Genomic DNA, 20,060 nt, shown 5'->3' on the forward strand with positions numbered 1-20,060 from the left:
AGCAGGACCCAGCACTCCTGGCACACAGAACGCAGTCACCCCCTCCCCACATGTACTGAAGGTTGGGTCCCCTCCATTTCCATTACAATGTGCCTGGTTTCTCTGAGGCTGACAATTGAGAGCCAGAGGAGGCTGGGCCACCCACATCCACGGGGTCTTGGTGTCCTGGTTGGGCCCACTGGCCATCTGCTTCTTTTCTTTGGAGGGGATACTGAAACCTGAGGACCTTCCGGGCTGATGAGGAAGACTCATGTTCACCATTCCAGAGCCCAAGGCATCCATTTTTATTAGGTTTGCAGACAATCATGACAGAAGACTGGACTGGCTTTTTATTGTTCCAGGTTTCTTGGCTTGGACCTAGAGAGAGGAAAAATTATTTAGAAAAGGCTTTTCCTGTCTGAAGAAGAATGGGTGTTTCCTGAAGCCACCAGAGCCCAAAGCACCAGCATGGGAGGTAGGGGGAAGGAAATGGGAAACAATGCTGCACCCTCTCCTGTCCCCCCCGTCCCGCCCCCCCCCCCCCACCGCAACACATTTGAAGCCCAGGTCACGTCCCTGAGCCACAGGATGCAGGAGACGGTGATCTAAGCTAGGGCCCTTCACTTTACAGATGAACAAGCCTGGGACTTTGGGAGAGATGGAATTTGTGCAGGTCAGTGGGTGGCTGGGGCGAAGCTGAGCCTCGGGGCTGGTGTGCTGAATGCTAAAGCCAGGCCCTTCCCCATGCCACTCTTCCCTGTCCCCTTCCCCACACCCCTGGCCTGCCTCACCCCATTCCCCCAGGGTGAAAAAGGCTCCAGCAACACTTGTGAGTGACCACCCTGTGCAGAGATGGTGCAGACGACGGGGACAGGGTAGCTGCTATGGTCTGAATGTTTGAGTCCCCCCCCAGATTCGTATGTTGAAATCCTAACCCCCCAGATGATGGTATTAGTAGGTGAGGCCTTTGGGAGGAGATTAGGTTATGGGGTGGAGCCCTTGGGAATGGGATTAGTGCCCTTATGAAAGAGACTCCAGAGAGATCCCCAGCCCCTTCCATCTGTGTGGACGCAGAGAGAAGGTGCTGGCTGTGAACCAGGAAGAGGGCCCTCACCAAAACACAGCCATGCTGGCCTCTTGATCTTGGAATTCCTGTCTCCATAACTGTCGGAAATAACTTTCTGTTGTTTCTAAGCCACGCAGGTATTTTGATCTAGCAGCTTGAACACACTAAGACCGTAGCAGAGAAGGGACATCCCCACCCAGATATTGAAGGCATGACAATCTCCTGACTGCAGGGTTCCCAGAGTCCCCACTGAGCCCCCTTTACCCTGCACCAAGCCCCTGTCATTTCAGCCAGCCAGGGGAATGGGCACAGGACTGGGGCCTGAGGTGGCCCAATTAGGAGATGGGGATGAAGCTCCGATGGTGGACACCTATGCCAGAGATGCCATTTTCCCTGAGACCCTTCCTTGGGTTCTGCCCCTGAGGACCCACACTTGTCACAGATCAGCAAGGCTGGAATTAACTCAACAACTTCCTGAAATGGAGGCTCTAGAAACATCTAAGACATGGCAGCCATTCGGGCAGAGCTCATTGTTCACTAAATGGCAGAAATACCTGGGAAGCCGGTGCCTCCCTAATAATAGTAACTAACATTGATTGAGCACTTACCTTGCACCAGACCCTTTCCACATACTTTATGTAACATTTAATGCTTACAACAACCTATGAGGAAGGTCAGATTATTTACTCTTCTTCCAGATGCTCAGAGAAGTGAAGAAAGTTGACTGAAGTCACACAGCTAGAAAATGGTAGAGGTAGGATTTGAACCCAAGCAGCTTAACTCTTCGCCTCTTCACTGCACATTCTCTTCTCGATAGCCAGGTTCTTCCTCTTTGAGCTTGGCTTGTTTGCTTTCTGTAACTAGGGTGTGGAAAGAGTTATTCTACATGTGAAAAGTTATACTTGCATGTGAAAAGCAAGTAGCATATGGCAGGTTCTTCATTCATGTATTTTTTATTCATTCATTCATTGAAAAATGGTTAAGTGTGTGCCAGGACCGTGCTCTTTGCAAGAATGACTAAGTTGGGGTCCCTGCCCACAAAGAGCTCATGGTCTGGAGGTGAGACAGATATCTAAAGAAACATGCAGATGTCGTGGAACTAGGAGCGCTAAGGGGAGGAAGCCCAGGTTGCTATGGTAGCACAGAGGTGGCTATGACTTGCTCTATCCGGTAGGGTAGAGAGGGTGAGGGAAGGTTTTAAGAGGAGGGGGGTTGGGCTAGATGAAGAACTGTTGCCACAGTGGTGGCCTGGGGGTGGAACCAGTGCAGGAAGGGCCTTATATGTCGGGCTAATGGATTACGACTTGATGGTGCAAGCCTTGGAGAGCCACGGAAGAACAGTAAGTAGCGTGGCATGATGAGATCTGCGGTTTAGAAAGACCACGCTGGTGGAGGATGGCTTGGAGCGGGTAAGGCTGAAGGCAAGGAGTCCAACTGGGAGATGACTGGATGAGTGCAGGTGAGAAAGGCCGTGGGTGGGAGCTAGCACAGTAGTGGAGGAAATAGAGGTGGAGTTTGAGGAAGACTTGGTGACCAATCAGGTATGGGAAGGTGAGAGAGAGGAGTTGGGGTTGATTCTGCGTGTGAAGCATGCGTGGAAATGCAGGCAATTGTTCAGGCGGTGGCAGGTTGCCCTGTTTGGGGAGGGAGGGTGAAAGAGCTTATAGGTGCAGAGTGTGACAGTGAGAAATGTTGGCAGCCACAGTGTCACCCCATTAATCTCAGCCAGTGTGGAACGCTGTGGTCTCAGGACTGGATGTGGGCAAGCCAGGAAGCCTGTTGCTCGCTCTGTTTCATCAGGAGCCAAGCGGCATGCCTCAATGATCACATTTCTGGTTTCCAAATTCACTACCACTATTGAAAAGAGAGTTGTAACATTGCACAAAACTTGGAGCAAATCTGATGCATTTTATAGGGTTACTATAGACGGGGAGGATTTTCTAACCCGTTTTCCCTCTCTGACAAAACAGAATTTGATATACAGCACCGCCATCAGCAGCCTTTCTGCCGATGACACTTTTCTGTTTGGGCACTAGAAGACCTGCTTTCTGACACACGTGTCTGCTGTGTTGATGTGTTTTCATGATCAGAGGGAGTCACACAGAGGTGCTGCTGTATCTTTCAGTGCTTGTTGAGGGCAACTTTTTGAAGCGTATGTCTCATTAGAGGTGGCAGGAAAGTAATAAAGGGTCACCCCAAAGTCTCAAAGCAAGCCCAGGGGAACCTGCAGAAGGCAGATCAGGAATCAGTCTCCAGGGCCTAGGGGTGCGCTAATTGTGGGAGCCCCTCGGTGCGGCATCAGCGCTGCTAACGCGATTGTCACGATCCCAAGCTTTCTAGTGAAACTTGGTAATTGAAGGGGGAACGTCAGTGGCTCATATCAGCAAGCCACCACCTTCAGCTCTGGGAAAACTTCAGTGCGCCTACAACGCATGTGGACAAAACAAACATAAACCACCCAGGAGTTCCAGGCAGGCTGTTGTCCTAGCACCAGGGATGCAAGAGTTGCAAGTTTCCATAGCAACGAGGCAGAGAAACAATTACCACGCACCTTCCAGGGCCCTTTGCCAAGGTTACAAGGACACCGTCTCAGCGCTGGAGAAGATGACAGAACTGACTATCTCTGTCTAAGCTGTTGACGTGGAAGGTGAAAAAGAGTTTATGGTACCACAGAATGTGTTTAGGATAATCTAGTCCGACTCCTTCAGTTTTCAGAGAAGGAAGCAGAGACCCGGAGAGGTTAAGCCCCTCATCCTAGGTTGCCCAGCTTGGGAAGGGCTGGGCTGCAGTACCACTATGGCTTTCTGGTCCCTGGCCCAGTGCCCTCTTCTACCCTCCCTGGGGTTGGTACTGGGAATGGAGATGCCCCTCATCTCTGCCAGGTGCTGTGTCCCAAAGCCATACATCACGTTTGTGTAAAGAAAATTCCGGTCCACCATCGACTTCCTTGGTAGCCTGAGACGCTGTCTTCTTTACTTCCGACCCCTGTTTTGGTAGCACCTACTAACACTTTGGTGCTCTGGTTTTGTTCTGTTCTGTTTTGCTCCCTAAGATCCAGACATAGCTTTTCTTCCGGCTTTTCTTTTCTTTTTTAACAGTTTGCCGCATGCTTTTCCCCACACATGAACATTTATTAAACATTTTAAGTATTATACACAATTTGCTTCTTTTACTTAGCAGTTTGGGGCGTTTTTCTGTCAGTACTTCATTCTTTTTGGCTGCTGCAGATGTTACATTTTATAGACATATTGGTTGGTATTTCTTATTAATCAACATTTGGGCTGTTCCCAAGTTTGAAAAAAAAAGTTGCAACAAGTACTCTTGGGTCCATTTCTTTGTTCAGGATTAATTTCTAGAAGTGGAAGTTCTGGGTCCAAACCCAGAATATTTTGAATTTTAATTGATATTGCTAACTTACACTCTAAAAATTGTACCAATTTATAAGGCAGAAAATGCTATTTTTCTTTTTTTTGGGTACTTAATCTAAATCTTCGCTAACGTGATGGGTAAAACATGTTTTAATTTTCATTTTTTAATTCTGTGAAGTTTAGTTTCTAACTTACTAATGTTGGTTTCTAGCAGTATTCATTCTCAATTTATTACCTCTTTGAAGTTTTAATTTTAGCCATTATGCTTGATATTAGATTATTCTTTTTTGTAACGAGCAGCCAGTTCTTGTTCTATCATTGTGATGTTCCATGCAATCTCAATGAAGATCAGAAACAGAGTTTTTTAAGGTCTTAGACCTTCTCCTTTAACAGCGGAAAAGGTAGTCTCGTACCTGTCTCTTTACTATCCCTGTGGAATATCCTGGAGTTTTCAACTTATTGACTCCTGCTCTGAGTGAACAGAATTTTTTTTAAGAAGTGTGATATAAAGTAATTCACAGTCCCTGTTTTGATCTAATTTTAATAACTGAATGCTAGCTCTTCTGTTTGTAATCCATTTCTGACCTTTGGACCCATCTGCCTAGCTCCTAGCTCTATAGGCTCTGGTTTCAGCTTATGCTACCAGGGGACTCTCCCACTTCGGGATGTCTTGGTAGATGTTCTACCCTAGGCAGGTGCTGGTCACCTGTTCTTGACTCCTGAAGGGCATTCAGGCAGTTACAGCAAAGAAATGTTTCACAAATGGTATCTGATACAGTCTAGTTAAGATTAATGGGGAAGAAAAGTACTTTGCTTAAAAATAATTATCCATAGATCTAAAGTCAACAAATGTCTCTACAACAAAAAATACATAATTTTGGGGGGGGGGCAGGAGGAGACTTGAAATAGATCAGAAAACACTTTCACATTAATTGTTCTTTTCATATACTTCAAATCTGTACTTAATGCCTTTCTCCTCCTGGACATCAGAAGGAACACCTGGATATCTGGGAGAAGTTTGTATTTTTCCAAATCAATTTCTGGAAAAAGTGTGTCCCTTTCAAATTCCTGCATGGTCCTTGTCACAAATAGTCTGAGATGGCCTGGCCTGCTCATGGCTTCCTTATAAACAGAACTGCGTTCCACTATCCAGACCATGTCCACTTGATTTGTTAATTCTGGTTGCTCAATAAGTTTTAAGGCATCATCCAGACTTTTGGCAAGAAAATGAGCTCCCTGTGGAGGTTCCTTGAGTTCTCTACTGAGAACTATATTCATTGTGTCCTTTAAAGGTCCATTCTTCTCTGGAATGGAGAACAGGTTTTCCTGCCCGTAATCACCGAATTCTGTTTACCTCCTACTGAAGAGGTTGTGGTCATTCTTTGGAAATACCTGTAGTCTTTCCTGAGCCGGGGCCAGGGCAGGTCCCTGTTCTTGCCTATGCCCGTGTTCTGGGACCTAGCAACAATGCAGTTTAGCGGACGAACCACGACAGCAGCAGAAAATACTTCCGAGCTAGCACGTCACACCAACATGGGGATTACCCACCAGCTTGGCGTGAAATTTTTCTTCTTCCAGCTTTTTTTTTTTTTTAACATCTTTATTGGGGTATAATTGCTTTACAATGGTGTGTTAGTTTCTGCTTTATAACAAAGTGAATCAGTTACACATATACATATGTTCCCATATCTCTTCCCTCTTGCATCTCCCTCAGTCCCACCCTCCCTATCCCACCCCTCTAGGTGGTCACAAAGCACCGAGCTGATCTCCCTGTGCTATGCAGCTGCTTCCCACTAGCTATCTACCTTACATTTGGTAGTGTATATATGTCCATGCCTCTCTCTCGCTTTGTCACAGTTCACCCTTCCCCCTCCCCATATCCTCAAGTCCGTTCTCTAGTAGGTCTGTGTCTTTATTCCTGTTTTACTCCTAGGTTCTTCATGACATTTTTTTTTTTCTTCCAGCTTTTGAGGAGAGTCTTTGATGATGAGTAAATAAACTGAAGTAGAGATGGATCCATTAGTTCATTGGTGGGGAGCCAGGGGCCCTGGAACCCTTCTCAGGCTTCCCTGTGGACAGCTTCCCTCTGTGCTCCTAGCAATCCAACCTCACGACTGCTTGGTGTTTCCACTGTTGGAGCTGGGTCCTCCTGGGGCCTTCTGAGAGGTGAGCGTGAGGCTTCTCTGGCTCAGGCCTGTGTCTCTTCCTGTCTTGAAAGTGGATTTTCCTGCAGGAGGATATGAGCAGTGAGAATGTGTCAGGACAGCTCTCTGGAGGGGTGGCCAGACCAAGAGACAGCTACTTGCTTCCTCGTCAGGAGAGGCCTCTGGGTTTAGCTCCAACTCTGGGCCTACATGGCAAGTTCCAGGAGGCCATGGTCTGAGCATCTCTCGGGGAGGTTTGTCCCCAGGACAAAAGTGAAGGGAGAAGAAGAGTGAGGCTCCACTGCTGACTTAGCCGCACTTCGAGGCAAGAGGAGCATGGTGGGTAGGAAGGCGCCTTCCATCAGTCTGGAGCCCTTGAGAGGGAGCCTGGGTGTCAGATGTGAGGGCAGAAGCGCAAGCTCCAGATGGGTTTGTTATCAGCACTGGGCCCTGCGCAGAGCCGATGCACAGTTCCCTTTTGTCAGATGATTGAATTCATTCATTCAGCATGAACTGAGCACCTACTCCCTGCCGGGCACTCTCCTAGCCCAGGGAAAGAGCAGAGAGCAAGACAGTTATGGCCCTGCCGCTGGGAAGCCTACATCCTGGGCTGAGTAAACAGGAAGGCTGAGGGCCTCCAGAGCTCTGAGGGTGGGATGGTGGGCGGATGTGGGGTACCCCTGCCAGCAAAGGAGCCCCCAGGTTCTTGGACTTTCTGTCCTGAGGGCTGGGGTAGGAGATCTGGCAGCGCTGTCCAGATGGGGATGATACCAAGAAATTAAAGAAGGCAACGGGAGGAGAAAGCGGGGGGGGGGGGGTCTGAGCACCTACAGTGTGTAGTCCGGGGGCCGGGAAAGCACCTTTTCCATATGGTCAACTGTAATCCTCCCAGACACCCAGTGAGGCCGTGGTCATTGTCACCATTTATAGATTTGCGGAAAGGGTGAGCAGCCTTCCTGAGGCACACATCTCGGAAGTGAGGATTCCCCCTCAGGTCAGCGGACGCCATTCCATCAGCAGAAGGCCAGCTGTGTGAGGTCCCCAGAGGAGCCCCTCAGGCTCTGAGGCCTCAGGCTTGTTTTTTCCAGCATCAAAGTGTTTGCCTCAGGTGATGACACCCTGGCCTCTCCCATCCTGCAGACTCGGGCCTAATGGAGCTGGTATTGGCCCAGCACGTTGGCTGGTGTCAGAATAGGAGGACAGACGCCCCTGGGGGATTGGCTGAAATGGATGTGCATCTGGAAGAGCAGCTTCCTCACCCGGTGGCCTTCCCAGCCCCAGTGTGGCCCTGGGGATGATGGCAGAGGGTGGCCTGCTTGCAGCACTGACCTTGTGCTCAGAGCCAGAACGGTCAAAGTGACAGAACGGGTTTGAATTCCATCTCCGCTGCTTGCTTTTTGTGTAGCCCTGAGCTAGTCACCCAGACTCTCTAGGCCTTAATTTCATCCTCAGCAAATCAAGGTTGGCCACAACTACAGCACAAGGCTGTGATGAGAATGAGCACAGATAAGATTGGGAAAGCACTAGCAGTGTCTGGCACGCAGTAAATGCTAATAATCAGTAGCGCTCATGATTGATGTTAATATATTATATCAGTATCAGATCATACTCCGCTGTGTATCTGGGGCTGGGCTGTAGGGCATGGTTTATTCTGGTGGCCGACTCGTATTTCCCAGGGATGCATGGGGCACAGACACTTATGGCAAATAGAGACGTCAGGTTTTACAGCAGAGGATTCCAAACTTCCCTGTCATCAGAACCCCCGGGGGGTCTTGTTATAGATTCAGGGTTGGGGGTTATAACCCCTCCCATTCCTTCCTCCCTCCCTCCCCAGAGATTCCCATTCATGGGTCTGGGGTAAGGTTTTGAATCTGTGTTTGTAACAAAATCCTCAGGTGACCCTGTTGCAGGAAGTCCAAGGACTAGATTTTGGGCAGCATTGCTTTAAAAGCTCTTTTTTCCAGCCCTGGCCAGCCTCGTGGCTGGCTCTCCTCCACGGCTGGGCTATTTCTGACTAATCAGTAGGCGCTGTCACCTCAAATCATGCTCCTCTTCCCTGGGCAGCCCTGGAGATGCACATGGACAAATCCTTTCTCCTCAGCTTTCTGTCTAGACACCATGCAGACCTACAAAATGTTTTCCCCTTAAAAACGTGATCACCTGTCTCTGGGTGACCACAATTTCTAAACTCTCTCCTAAGAAACATGGTTAGAGAAGGGATTTTTTTTTTTTCTGACTTGGCAATCCATTTTAAACGTGTTATAAATGTATAATGATATATCTGCCTGTGTTTGTATATGGAATGATCCCTAGCAAATGCAGACTGGGGTAGCACAGTGGTTAAACATACAGACTGTGGCACTGGACTGTCTGGGTTTGAATCACAGCTCTGCCCCTTACTAGCTGTGTGACCTTGGGCAAGTTATACAACTTCTCTGTCCTCAGTTTCCTTATTTTTGGAATAGGACTAATAGTAGCACCTATCCCCCAGAGTCGTTAGAAGGATTGGCTGAGTTAATATTGATGAAGCACTTACAACAATGCCTGACCCATAGCGAGCCTTCACTGTAGAGAGTGAAATGTAACTGCATGAGACGACCTGGGAGATCCAGGGAGCGTGGGCATCGCATGCATTCCAGGAAAGTAAAGAAGTTTAGGTAATGATGCTGACTGGCTTTAGCCAAGCCCTGTTCTTTCCTGACACACAGTTCTGCCTTGAAGGAATTGAACAAGCCACAGTGGTGGTGAAAGAAGCCCTGTGTGTGACCACCATGTATGAAGCAAAACATCGTTTTGCTCAACCCCATTAGCAAACTCTGTAAAGCCTTGTCTTCGGAGAATCTCTCTACCTGTGATCTATCTAAGTGGCATGCAGATACCGGGGGACTTTTCCCTTTGTCTCAATCTTTCTTTCCAAGGTTTCGAGTTGCTGAAGGTCTGGTTTTCTCGACAGAAGAGCTATAGAGGAAGAACCTGATGTAGGGGAGGCAGGAATTAGCAGAGACCAGAACAGCCATGTCCAATCAGGTCTTGAGCGATGATGGGAGACAAAGGAAGGGAAGCTCTGTACCCCTTCCTCTTCTCCCCGCCCTGCCAGGTTAGCTTGCCTTGCCTCCCTTGGGAGGTGGGACAGCAACGTGGCTTAGCACTGGGCCTTGGGGCAGACCTGGCTGGACAGCCTGGCCTGGTACCTAGTAGTGTTATGATCTTGGGAACTTTGCTAACCGGTCTGATTGTCTTTGGTAAAATAAAGGTGAGAGCAGTACCTGTGTCACTGAGTTGTTGGGTCAAGTTCAACAAGGTAATATATATAAAGTGCCTGGGACTCCATGAATGAAACCTTTTCTTATTCTTTTTGCTGGGTGGTCTTTTCCATGGGCCTAGTCTAGCCCAAGGTCTTGATAATTCAGGTCTTTCCCTGTACAGACTCCTTCAAAGAATAGTCCAGAATAGTTGGAGAGGGAATGGAGATTGAAAGACCAGCTTGCTTGGACCAACCCATGAGTTACTGTGTATGTGTTTGGACAGGATGTGGGTGAGGGGCTTGGAGCTCCTTGGGGAGCGACTACTCTCCACATGGTAAAGGGCCTCCTGGTGATTTCATGTGACTCTTGTGGGCACTCCAGAAGCAGTTGCAGGAAGTGTGGGAATGGGCAGAAACGCATGTTTCTGAATGAGCAGGGAGCAGGGCAGAACCCAGCATGGTACATGGTCCCCAGGGTAGAAACAGAGTGAAGTAGTGGGCCAAGCAGGAAATGTGCTCACGGGTCAGGTTGGGTGGGCCTGGGTCACTGAGGTGGCAGAAGAGGTCTGGAACACATCTGCCAGTAGGCACTACCCACACTTCCAAGGAGGAAGTTATTGCATACCAGTTGGTCAGGTGGACCTAGCAGGACCTTCTGTGGGAGCTCAGAAGGTCCGGCCAATGGCAGCTGGGCCTAGCCATCCGGCTGGGGCAGAGCAGGGGCGTGCTCCCTGAGGAGTGGCACCGGCTCAGGGCCCAGCCCTGGAAATTGGAGCCCAGGGGAACAAGGGGTCAGCCCTAGGACATCGGAACTTGGCCCCGTAGGACAACAGAGGCAACACAGAAAACAATGACTCAGGAGACTGCACCCAGAGCTTTGCCATATGCCAACAATCACATTATTTCAAATGAATTTTCACATCAACCCAACGAAGAAAGTATTGTTGTCATCATATTACCGATGAGTAAACTGAGCCTCCTTTAAGTTCACTGACTCGCCCAGTGTTCCAGAGCTGCTCTGTGGCAGAACCAGGAGTGCCCAGGTCTGCCCGCTCAGAATCTCATGCTTTTTATCCAGGTACCAGAGTGCCCAAGTCTCCAGGTGGTGGGGCCAGGGTCTGCCTCACCAACAGAATTCTTCACACATTCTTTTGTGTGATATAGAAAGCACCGGGGCTGTGGGCTGAGAGCCACAGTGATGCTCCCTGGGACTTTGGAAGGGACCTGGTGGAGTGCCTCATCCAATCTCCTCTATTTAAAGATAAGGAAATGGAGGTTCAGAGAAGTTAACAGCCTTGCCTGGGGTCACTCAGAAGACAATGGCAAAGCCAGGACCCGAACCAGGCCTGCTGGCTCCCCACCCCATGTTGTCTCCACTGCATTGAGCTGTTTTCCTCCCACACTGAAGAAGATTCGGGCAGACTCCTTCTGTGACCCTGCTGCATAAGGGGCATCAACAGAATCGAACGTTTAAAGGCCACCAGCATATCTCCCTGGACAGGTGGCAGGAGCAATTCGTCTGCAGTTGCATTTGTAAGCACAGCATGGAGAACTCATCAAGAAGCCGGCAAGGATTGCACAGGTCCTATTTGTCTACTAATTAAAACAAGGGAAATGCCAGGGGAAAAGAAGATGGATTGGGGAAAAGATGGAAGTTTTCAAGTCATGCGGAACGGCAGTAGGGTGGCAACCGCACGTCTTGGACAGGGATAGTTCTGCACCTCATTGGGCGTGTGGGTGCCTTTGACTCGGCCACTGCGTTCTCATCTGTCTTCCTGACTGGCTGAGCATCTTGAGGACAACACTGTGTCATCTTTACCTTTGCATGAGCAGCACCCAGCACCGGCTCTGGCATGGCGTAGATATTCCGCAAATGTTTGTTGAATGACTGACTGAATGATTGAAAACCATTACTAAGGGTAAGGGTGAGACCAAATGGCTGGTCAGAGCTCTCCTTTCATATTACACCTGCCATGGGCTCAGTGCCTCCAGATTTGGCTTGCAGAGGGCCCTGGGAGATCCCATGGTCATCCTCTGCCTCTTTGAATATTGGCCTCCCTTGGGAGCTGTTACCTTGGTGTTCGGGATCACCACTGGAGTTTGTTAGGGCTGACTAGCTGTGGCCAGGGGCCTGAACCAATGGGCTATAGTCAAAGGCCTGGATGCCAGGGTCAGGTTGCCCCAGTTTGAGTCTTGGCTTCATCACCTTCCAGCTGTGTGACCTTGGGCAAGCTGCTTGACCTCTCTAAGCCTGTTTCCTTATCTGTAAAATAGGGGTCATAGCATGGGGAATGATGAGGATTGAATGAGACAACGTACAGTGCTGGCACCTAGTAAGGGCTCAATCCATGTTAGGTCTTTGTACTGTCATTTCCTGAGGGGCCTGGGAGCATGGCTGCTCCCTCTGCCAGGTCGGGGGTAAGCAAGCCCTGGCTGTGTGCCCATCTTGCCTTTGTTTAGGAGCACAAAGGAGAGCAGGAGATAATGAGGCGGAGAGGAGAGGAGTCTATTAGAAGTGGCAGCAGGAGAAGCTATCGGATATATAGACGTGCGCCCGGGCAAACCTGGGCTTGGATAACATTTCCATTCTGTTTCCGTCATCCATAACTTGGTTATTTAAAGTGCAGGAAAAAAGCCAGAATACGCCGTCCTGTTTGTACAAATGAGGTTTATAAATAGCTGTTGTGGAGAGCCGGCATCGTGGAGAGATCAGGCTGCCCACAGTGAGCCCTGACTCAGTGCCGTGGGGGCCGGCTCTGCCGATCTGGAGATGTTTCGTGTCTGTCTCTGAGCCACTGTCACCTCGCTCCCGGTGGCTCCTTAGGGAGACCTACACGCGTCTACTTTGGGGATAAGAAGCACTGTGGCATTTGAATGGGATTGGAGGGCATTGGCGTCATTGGGTGTGGCAGAGATGGCAGGATTTGGAACAGGGCAGACCTGGGTTTGAATCCCATTCCATCACTTACCAGCTGTGTGACTGCTGGCAAATTGGCCTAGCCTCAGTTTTTCCTCTGTTCACTATATATCACACTTTAGGGTTGCTGTGAAGACGGAGCTTCTTCCTGCGGGCAGCTCAGCAGCAGCTCTTGCTAGTTTTGGCAAGATAGGCAGGTACCTCTGAGGCCAGACAACCGCAAGATTTTTAGGGGCCTAGAAATTAACTAATGGCTGGGGAGTAACAGGGGTAGACAAGGGACCAGGATGACATCTGGTCACTATGATGGAGCAGGTGTGCCCAGGCCCCACTTTGGCCCCTGAACAGATCCCAAACTTTGAGCCATCTGACCTTCAGAGGATGTCTAGTTATCATTATTATTATTATTATTAAGCATCCTCATTGCTGTCTACTTAGTTACCTGGCATTTCAGTTTCTATCAGTGACGTAGACTGTCTGCAAATTATCTGCCGTTGAGTTCCCACCCCAGCCTTGCTCGGGGGTAGGCTGAGGGATGTGTTAGCAGCTCAATTCTCCTGATGCTCTGATTCTCAACCATGTACCTGACCATCAGAAAGCCCTTGTCTGGCAACTTACCAACACCCTGGCTTTGACTAAGGACCGGCCTCGAAGCAGCTCTGGGGAAGCCCTGGTGTCTTCTGTAGGACTGCAGCCATCGACACCATCTGTGTGTTGTTCAAGACGACCTGAGCTCAGGCCTTGAGCAGTTTGGCCCTCTCCAGGACTGTGAGCTTTCTCTTTGGACTTAAGCATGCCATTGGATTTCCTTCTCAGATTCAGTTCAGTTTTACAAGCATTGATTGAGCACCTACTATTTGGCTGTAACTATGGTCCTGGTGGGGGGGGGGCAACAGAACAGCATGGTGGCCTGGCACGGGGCAGGGCCTGCACTCAGCTACGGTTGCTCGTTAGCTGTGTGGTTTTTGAATTGTCCCCTGACCTTTGCGCCCGGGCTTCCCACTTGTAAAATGAGACTGATTATCTACGTGGTCTTTAGCATAGAGAAATGGCTCCACAGCAGGTAGTCAACGAATGATAGTCAGCTTTTTCTTCGGCTCCGCTCTCCTTTCGTCTCCCTTCCTCCTTCCTGCTGTCTCCCACTCCCCCCTTCTTTCCTTGCGCTCAAGGAGTTTACCATCGAGTAGGGTCAGGCAGAGACCTAGACTAAACATTTCAAAACGGCATCAGGATGGGAGTAGGTACTGGGAATTCTTGGATACAGAGGTGGACGCCCACAGATGGTTTCCTTCTGTCAGCCTTGGAAGTTCAGGGAAAAGCTGAGTCACATGCATGTGTCGGGATGCACGCACAGGGCTGAACGTGTATATAGCCTGCCTGTACCCACACTCACACGCACACGTGCATCATATAGACATGTACATTCATACCTATCAGAAGGGAACTGGCACAAATCAGGACTCACCCCATTGTTTCACATAGAGAGGCCATAACGAAGAGGTAAGGATGGAGTTAAAGGTCAAGAATGGTGCGGTGTCCAGAGACTCACAATGCGTGGAAGCTCTGCCACACCTAGGGCTGGTGGAACAAGGGAAGAAATAGTGTTACCGAGGTAGGAGAGAGCCTGAGTCTTGGAAGTGATGCAGCCTGGCAGGAGCGATAGTCACAGAAGGACATGGCATACTGCCAGAGATGTGTCCCCCCACCATTCCCCTCTTATGCTCCGATTTTCTGCCATGCCTCCCATCGGCTGAGCCCTACCAAGGGAGGCTGGGTGATGCTATGGGCAGGAGCCTCCTTCCAGGGAACAGAGCCTGGCAGGGAAGAGCGAAGAGTGGACTCTTGAGGGTGCAAATGGAGAGTAAGCAGCAGGGATATGCATGGTGGACGCTCCTGCACAGGCACGCATAGGCCAGCCAGAGCTTCTTCCTGCAGGCAGGAGGGGCGAGCGGGCCGGAGGGGGGCTGGGCAGGCACGGTGCAGCTGGGTGATTCCCAAGCCCCTCCCACATGTTGCTGGGAGGGGCTCTGAGAGGCCTGTGGATGGGGTTTTCTGCAGGATTTTCTCAAAGCCCATACACTGTAATGCCTCAGTCGTTTATGAGAAACCACGATTGGCTTCCAGCCTCCCTAGTCTTTGCTGAAGGCAGCAGTGGGTTTGTACATATTTGAGATAAATCTATGTGTAGTGTTTTCTTTCTGCCCCAGTGCCTGTGTTCAGGAGGCGTGAGAGGTACAGTGATGGCCCCTGGCAAAGGCTGCAGCTGGCTGGAGTCACGTCCTCAGAGCGTGCCCAGCTCGGAGTGGACATGGGCATCATGTGCTGTCCTCCGTGAGTGACTTGGCCACGCCCTCACCTCCTCGAGGCCCCAGAGGCACTCCTAGTCTCCGGCCCCTTGGCTTCACATCCCCGGCTCTGCCCCCTCCAACACTGCTTCATCTCATCAGGGCTTTCCCAGGAGCTGGGAGTTGGCGGCCCCAGGCTGAGCTTCCAGTCAGCACCCAGCAGTGTTGGGTGATGCAGTGTTGATTGCAATGTTTGCAGTGTTGATTGACAAGAGCGTGCGTGTCAAAGTTGACCAGTGTGGCCTTGGGTTGTGAACTCTGAAGGACCCCACAGGTGATTTAGTCCAGGTGGTGGGCAGCAGAGAACAGTGGTCGGGACCTCTGTCTCAAATCCTAGCTCTCTGCGGCCTGTGAGAGCTCCACAACTAAATGGTCAATGGTCTGCCACTCCTTTTCCTCAGTAAGATGCCTGCAGCACAATTTTTTTGAGCAGGTTGGCTTCCAGAAGGGTAAACTGCAAAAGGCACCCCGGATAGCAAAGCTTATGGGCCTGTCTTGCCCATTTGCACATTGAGTATGTCTGTTCAGAGTGCTGTTTGGTTTTGGGTTCAGTTGATATTGCCCTGATACTGCTGAGAGAGTCCACACCTTGAAGGCATCTCCTGGTGGCAGAAATAGGGCCGCCCCGGCAGCAGCAGCAGAGAGAAAGGGTCTATCTTCCTGTTACCTGCGGAGGGAGGGCGTTTGCCCACTTCGTTTAAAAATTGCCTTAAGTTATCGAGCAGATATTAAGGTGGCAGGGAGCTAGTTCCCGGCCCTGCCCATTTTAGGGCTGGAATTTGCCCTCTCCAGGCTTCTCCTGTAACAAGGAAGAGCCAAATCTGACTACACGTTGGATCTGTTTCTTTTACTTTAACCTTTGCTTCCCATTGCTTTTGTTCACTAAAAGGATACTGTCTATACATAATGGCCTGCCTCGGGGAACCGTGCCCCCTGCCTGAATGTTAAACCAAAATGCCTTTGATCAGGGAGACATCCAGACCCTGTCCACCCGCCGATGGCTGCAAGACAGAAGAAATTAACACATCCCCTCCCCGAGGCTGGCCATTCCAGGGGATATTTGCAAAACGTATGGCCTTTTTACTTTACTTCCGAAACGTATGGCCTTTTTACTTTACTTCCTCGGTTCCTCCCCCTCTCTGTGCTATAAAAGAAACTGGCATGCAAACCCCGATAAGATGGTTATTTTGAGACTTTAGTCTGCCGTCTTCTCAGTCTGCCAGCTTTCCAAATAAAGTCGTATCCCTTGCCTCAGCACCTTGTCTTCGATTTATTGGCCTGTGGTGCATGCGAGCAGAGCGAGCTTGAACTCTCTAATGTTCCTCTCTGGCTGGCCTGGCCTTTCTGTGAGGGGCTTTGCATGTGAATGAGTCTGCCCCCGGGAGGAGGGGGAAGTTCCTGACAAATGAGGAAGGCCTGGGCTCCAGGAAAAGCTGCTCATGTGGGATTTAAGTAGATCTGTGGTACTGGAGCCATCTCCCAGCTGCCCTGCCCAAGAGTCCTGCAGTGCCAGGGACTGGACTCAGAGGACCTTCTGGAAGATGCAGGCATATTTCTGTAGCAAAATCCATACTGAGTGTGAAAACCAAGGAGAGCTACACAGGTATACGCACTCATACACAGGCACACACCTATGAACAGTCTCTCATACATACACACGCTTACAGACACGTGCAGTCGGTGTTTGGTCAGAACGGGTAAACCTGTTAGAGGAGATTGCTGACCGCATCTGTAGCACCCAGCTTAATCCCCTTCTGGATAAGTTAGAGTGATCTGCTCAGCGCAGAGTGGAGACAGAGCTGGCGACTCTGTGCCATGGGTACCAGCCAGTTCTGGGACAGGAGGCACCACATCCTGGTGCCAGGACCCCCTGGATCACAGAGATACAAAGAGACAGGGCAGGGCTGAACTCCTTCCAGGGCTGCAAGTTCCCCCAGGAATCCCAGGCTGGCATGACTCATTAGTGCCTGGGTGGGATGCATGTCCCACACATCAAACCGCACCCCTCCATGAGCCCATACCTGGCCAATCTCGTCCCCTGAAGGGCTGGCGCCTGTGGACTTTGGGACTAGACTATGCAAGCTGGAGTTTGCATGCTATGGTCAAATTCATCCTCTCTCCACTCCTGGCTGTTCTTCCATCCCTAGAGGAGGCACTTGGCTAGGGAGGCAGTGTAGAGGGTGCTGAGAACACAGCTCTTCAGTAAGATGGAATCATATTTGCATCTAGGCCAGCTGTGTAACTGGCTAAAGCCCTGAACCTTGTTTCTCTGTCTACAAAGTGAGGATATTTGAGCCCAACTCTTAGGCCTTCTGTGAGGCTTAAATAAATGATCTATGAAAAGCCCCCAGCAGTGTGACTAGCATACAATAGGTGCTCAGTAAATGGGGAGCTCCCATCTCCTGTCTTTGTTTTATATTCTCCTGGCCAACCTACATGAGAGAACTAGACCCATTCAGACTCAGGTAACTCCATGCAGCCTGTGCTGGCCCAGCCAGCTCTGATGACAAGGGGCCAGGGTTCTGGCCTGTTCCTTTTTGATATGGTTTATCAGTCAGAAAACCAGAACCACCACAGGGTGTGTGTGCGCGTGTGTGTGTAATAAAGAGATTTATTATAAGGAATTGGCTCACATGATTATGGAGGCTGAGAAATCCCTAAATCTATAGACAGCAAGCTAGAGAGCTGCTGGTGTCGCTCCAGTTCCAAAGCCAGCAGGCTCGTGTCCCAAGAAGAGCCAATGTTTCAGTCCCAGTCTGAAAGCAAGAAAAGACTGATATCTCAGCTCAAACTGTAATGCAGGAGGAGTTTCCTATAACTTGTGGAGGGTCAGCTTTTTTGTTCTATTCAGGCCTTCAACTGATTGGATGAGGCCCACCCACATAGAAGAGGACAGTCCGCTTTACTCAGTTTGCCAAATTCCATATTAATCACATCCAGAAACACTCTCACAGACACACCCAGAGTAATGTTTGATCAAATATCTGGACACTCTATGGCCCAGTCATGGCCCCACAAAATTTACCCTCACACCTAGTATCTGGTGACCTCATGCATCAGTGGGTGTCCAGGCGCAGCATGGGGATAGGCACCAGCCTTAGGTGCCTCCTTAGGACCTCCAGGAGCTTTTGCTCACCCCTGTGTACTACAGCAGAGGTTGTCCTCCGCAGTAGTTGAAGAGCACATCTTGGGTGGGCCCATCAGCTGTTCAGCCATGCAGATAGCAAGGCGTCTTGACCAAGACCCGTATCAGCCCTGTGGGCCTCGCTTGGTAGCAGAAATGTCAAAGCTTTGCCCATCAGCTTGTCTAAAATAACTCTCATCATCTTCTTCTCCCTTACCCCCCTGGGTTTAACAACAATCTTTGCCCTGTGGTCTGTACCACAAACCTGGGTATTATATTTGAAACCCCCATACCGTTCCGCCCCTACATCCTGATTGCTTTCAAGTCCTGCCAGTTTCTTTCTCCTTAATGTTTCCTTCTCAGATCCATTACTTTGTCGCCCCACTGCCGTCACCCGGGCCCTACCTGGCATCATCTCTTGCTGCTTTCCTGCATCTTCTTCCCCAGTGGTTTTCTTGCCCTCAGTCTTGTCCCACAGAGCCTGTCATCCACACTGTTGCCAGAGGAGCTCTCTAAAATAAGAGATCCAACCACATGATTCCCTCGTTAATCATCTTATCAGCTTCTTACTATTAGTGTTTGTAAGCTGATGTTCTAAGAGCCAAGTTCAGCTCACACTTACCAAAAAAAAAAAAAAAAGAATTTGAATACTTTTACATACTGAAGGGTGTGTACCTTCCAGTTTGCCACTGTCCTCACCACTCCTTATTGTCTCACACCTGCTCACTTTCCTCCTTTGTTACTTGTCCAGTCCCTGGAGTCAGAGGCCCAAACGCTTGAGCATGAAATTTGAGTCCCTTCACAATTTGGCCTTGGCTAACCTTCCCAGATTTATTTTTAGGCAATTCTACCTAAGTACCATGTGCCTAAGCCGTCCTGTTCTGTACCTTTCCCCAGACACACAGTATAGTTGACCCTTGAACACCAGGTTAATCCACCTGTAATTTATAGATAGCCCTTCTATCTGTGGTTCGGTCACATCCACAGATTCAACCAACTATGGCTCGTGCAGTACTGTAGCATTTACTATGGAAAACTATCCAGGTATAAGTGGACCTGCACAGTTCACACTCTCATTGTTCAAGGGCCAGCTGTAGTCTTCCTCATTTCCATGGCTTCATCCATGTTGTTCAGTTTGCTTGGGTGGCCTTCCTCTCTTTGAACCCCTGGCTAGTCGCTAGTTATCCTGTAACACTCTATTCATATGACACCTACTCTTTATAGGCTTTCCATAACATTCTCTAAGTCTCAGTTTCCTCCTCTGTAAAATGGGGGTAATCATAGGCTCTACCTCATGGGGTTGTCACGAGGATTAAATGAGATAACCCAGATAAAGTGCTTAGCACCATGTCCAACATGTAGAAAGTGCCCAAGAAATACTCAGCCACCTGCCTGCCTGGCATCTAGAGATGTCAGTGTTTTGGGCAGGGGCAACTATAGGGACTCTTCTGTCTGTCTTTGGCCGGGGTGCCTGAGTTTGACAGGCTTTTACCACTCACAGTTAAAGCAAATAGATAGTCATTAGTGTCCATCAGGCAGTAAATAGGAGACAGCCTATATTACAGATGCCTGGCTTGATGGGGTCATACAAGATTGGCGGTTGGGGGGGAATTCATTAGGCCCAGAAAACTCTGCTTGAGAAAGCAAAACAGAGGAAATGAAACCTGGTTTTATAAATACATTTAGACTTGTTAAAAAAAATGTGTGTGTGTGTATATATATATATATATATATATATTTATATATATATATATATGTATATAATCCTGAAGGAGTTCAAATATTTCATTGCTCATGGCCTGGTACCTCTCATTTGTAAACTGCTCTAGTGGTGGCAGTGCTTGTGGGCTTCTGTTTACAGTTCCATTGAATG

General features: G+C 49.4%; 1 protein-coding gene, 1 long non-coding RNA gene and 1 pseudogene across 3 annotated transcripts in view; 1 reads left to right on the top strand and 2 right to left on the bottom strand.

Moving 5' to 3' along the window:
* GALNT18 (polypeptide N-acetylgalactosaminyltransferase 18) overlaps positions 1-20,060 on the top strand; it is a 350,781-nt gene that overhangs the window by 68,416 nt on the left and 262,305 nt on the right. The window lies entirely within an intron of this gene.
* LOC132525258 (uncharacterized) lies at positions 261-18,671 on the bottom strand. The gene is made up of 3 exons (XR_009542210.1): positions 18,593-18,671; positions 14,184-14,296; positions 261-357 (listed from the first exon to the last, which is right to left on the bottom strand). It is a non-coding gene; the product is annotated as an uncharacterized LOC132525258 (long non-coding RNA).
* On the bottom strand, positions 5,342-11,656 carry LOC132525902 (dihydrofolate reductase-like; annotated as a pseudogene).

The sequence above is a fragment of the Lagenorhynchus albirostris genome, chromosome 9 (genome assembly GCF_949774975.1).
Source record: "Lagenorhynchus albirostris chromosome 9, mLagAlb1.1, whole genome shotgun sequence".
In the NCBI taxonomy this organism is placed as follows: Eukaryota; Metazoa; Chordata; class Mammalia; order Artiodactyla; family Delphinidae; genus Lagenorhynchus; species Lagenorhynchus albirostris.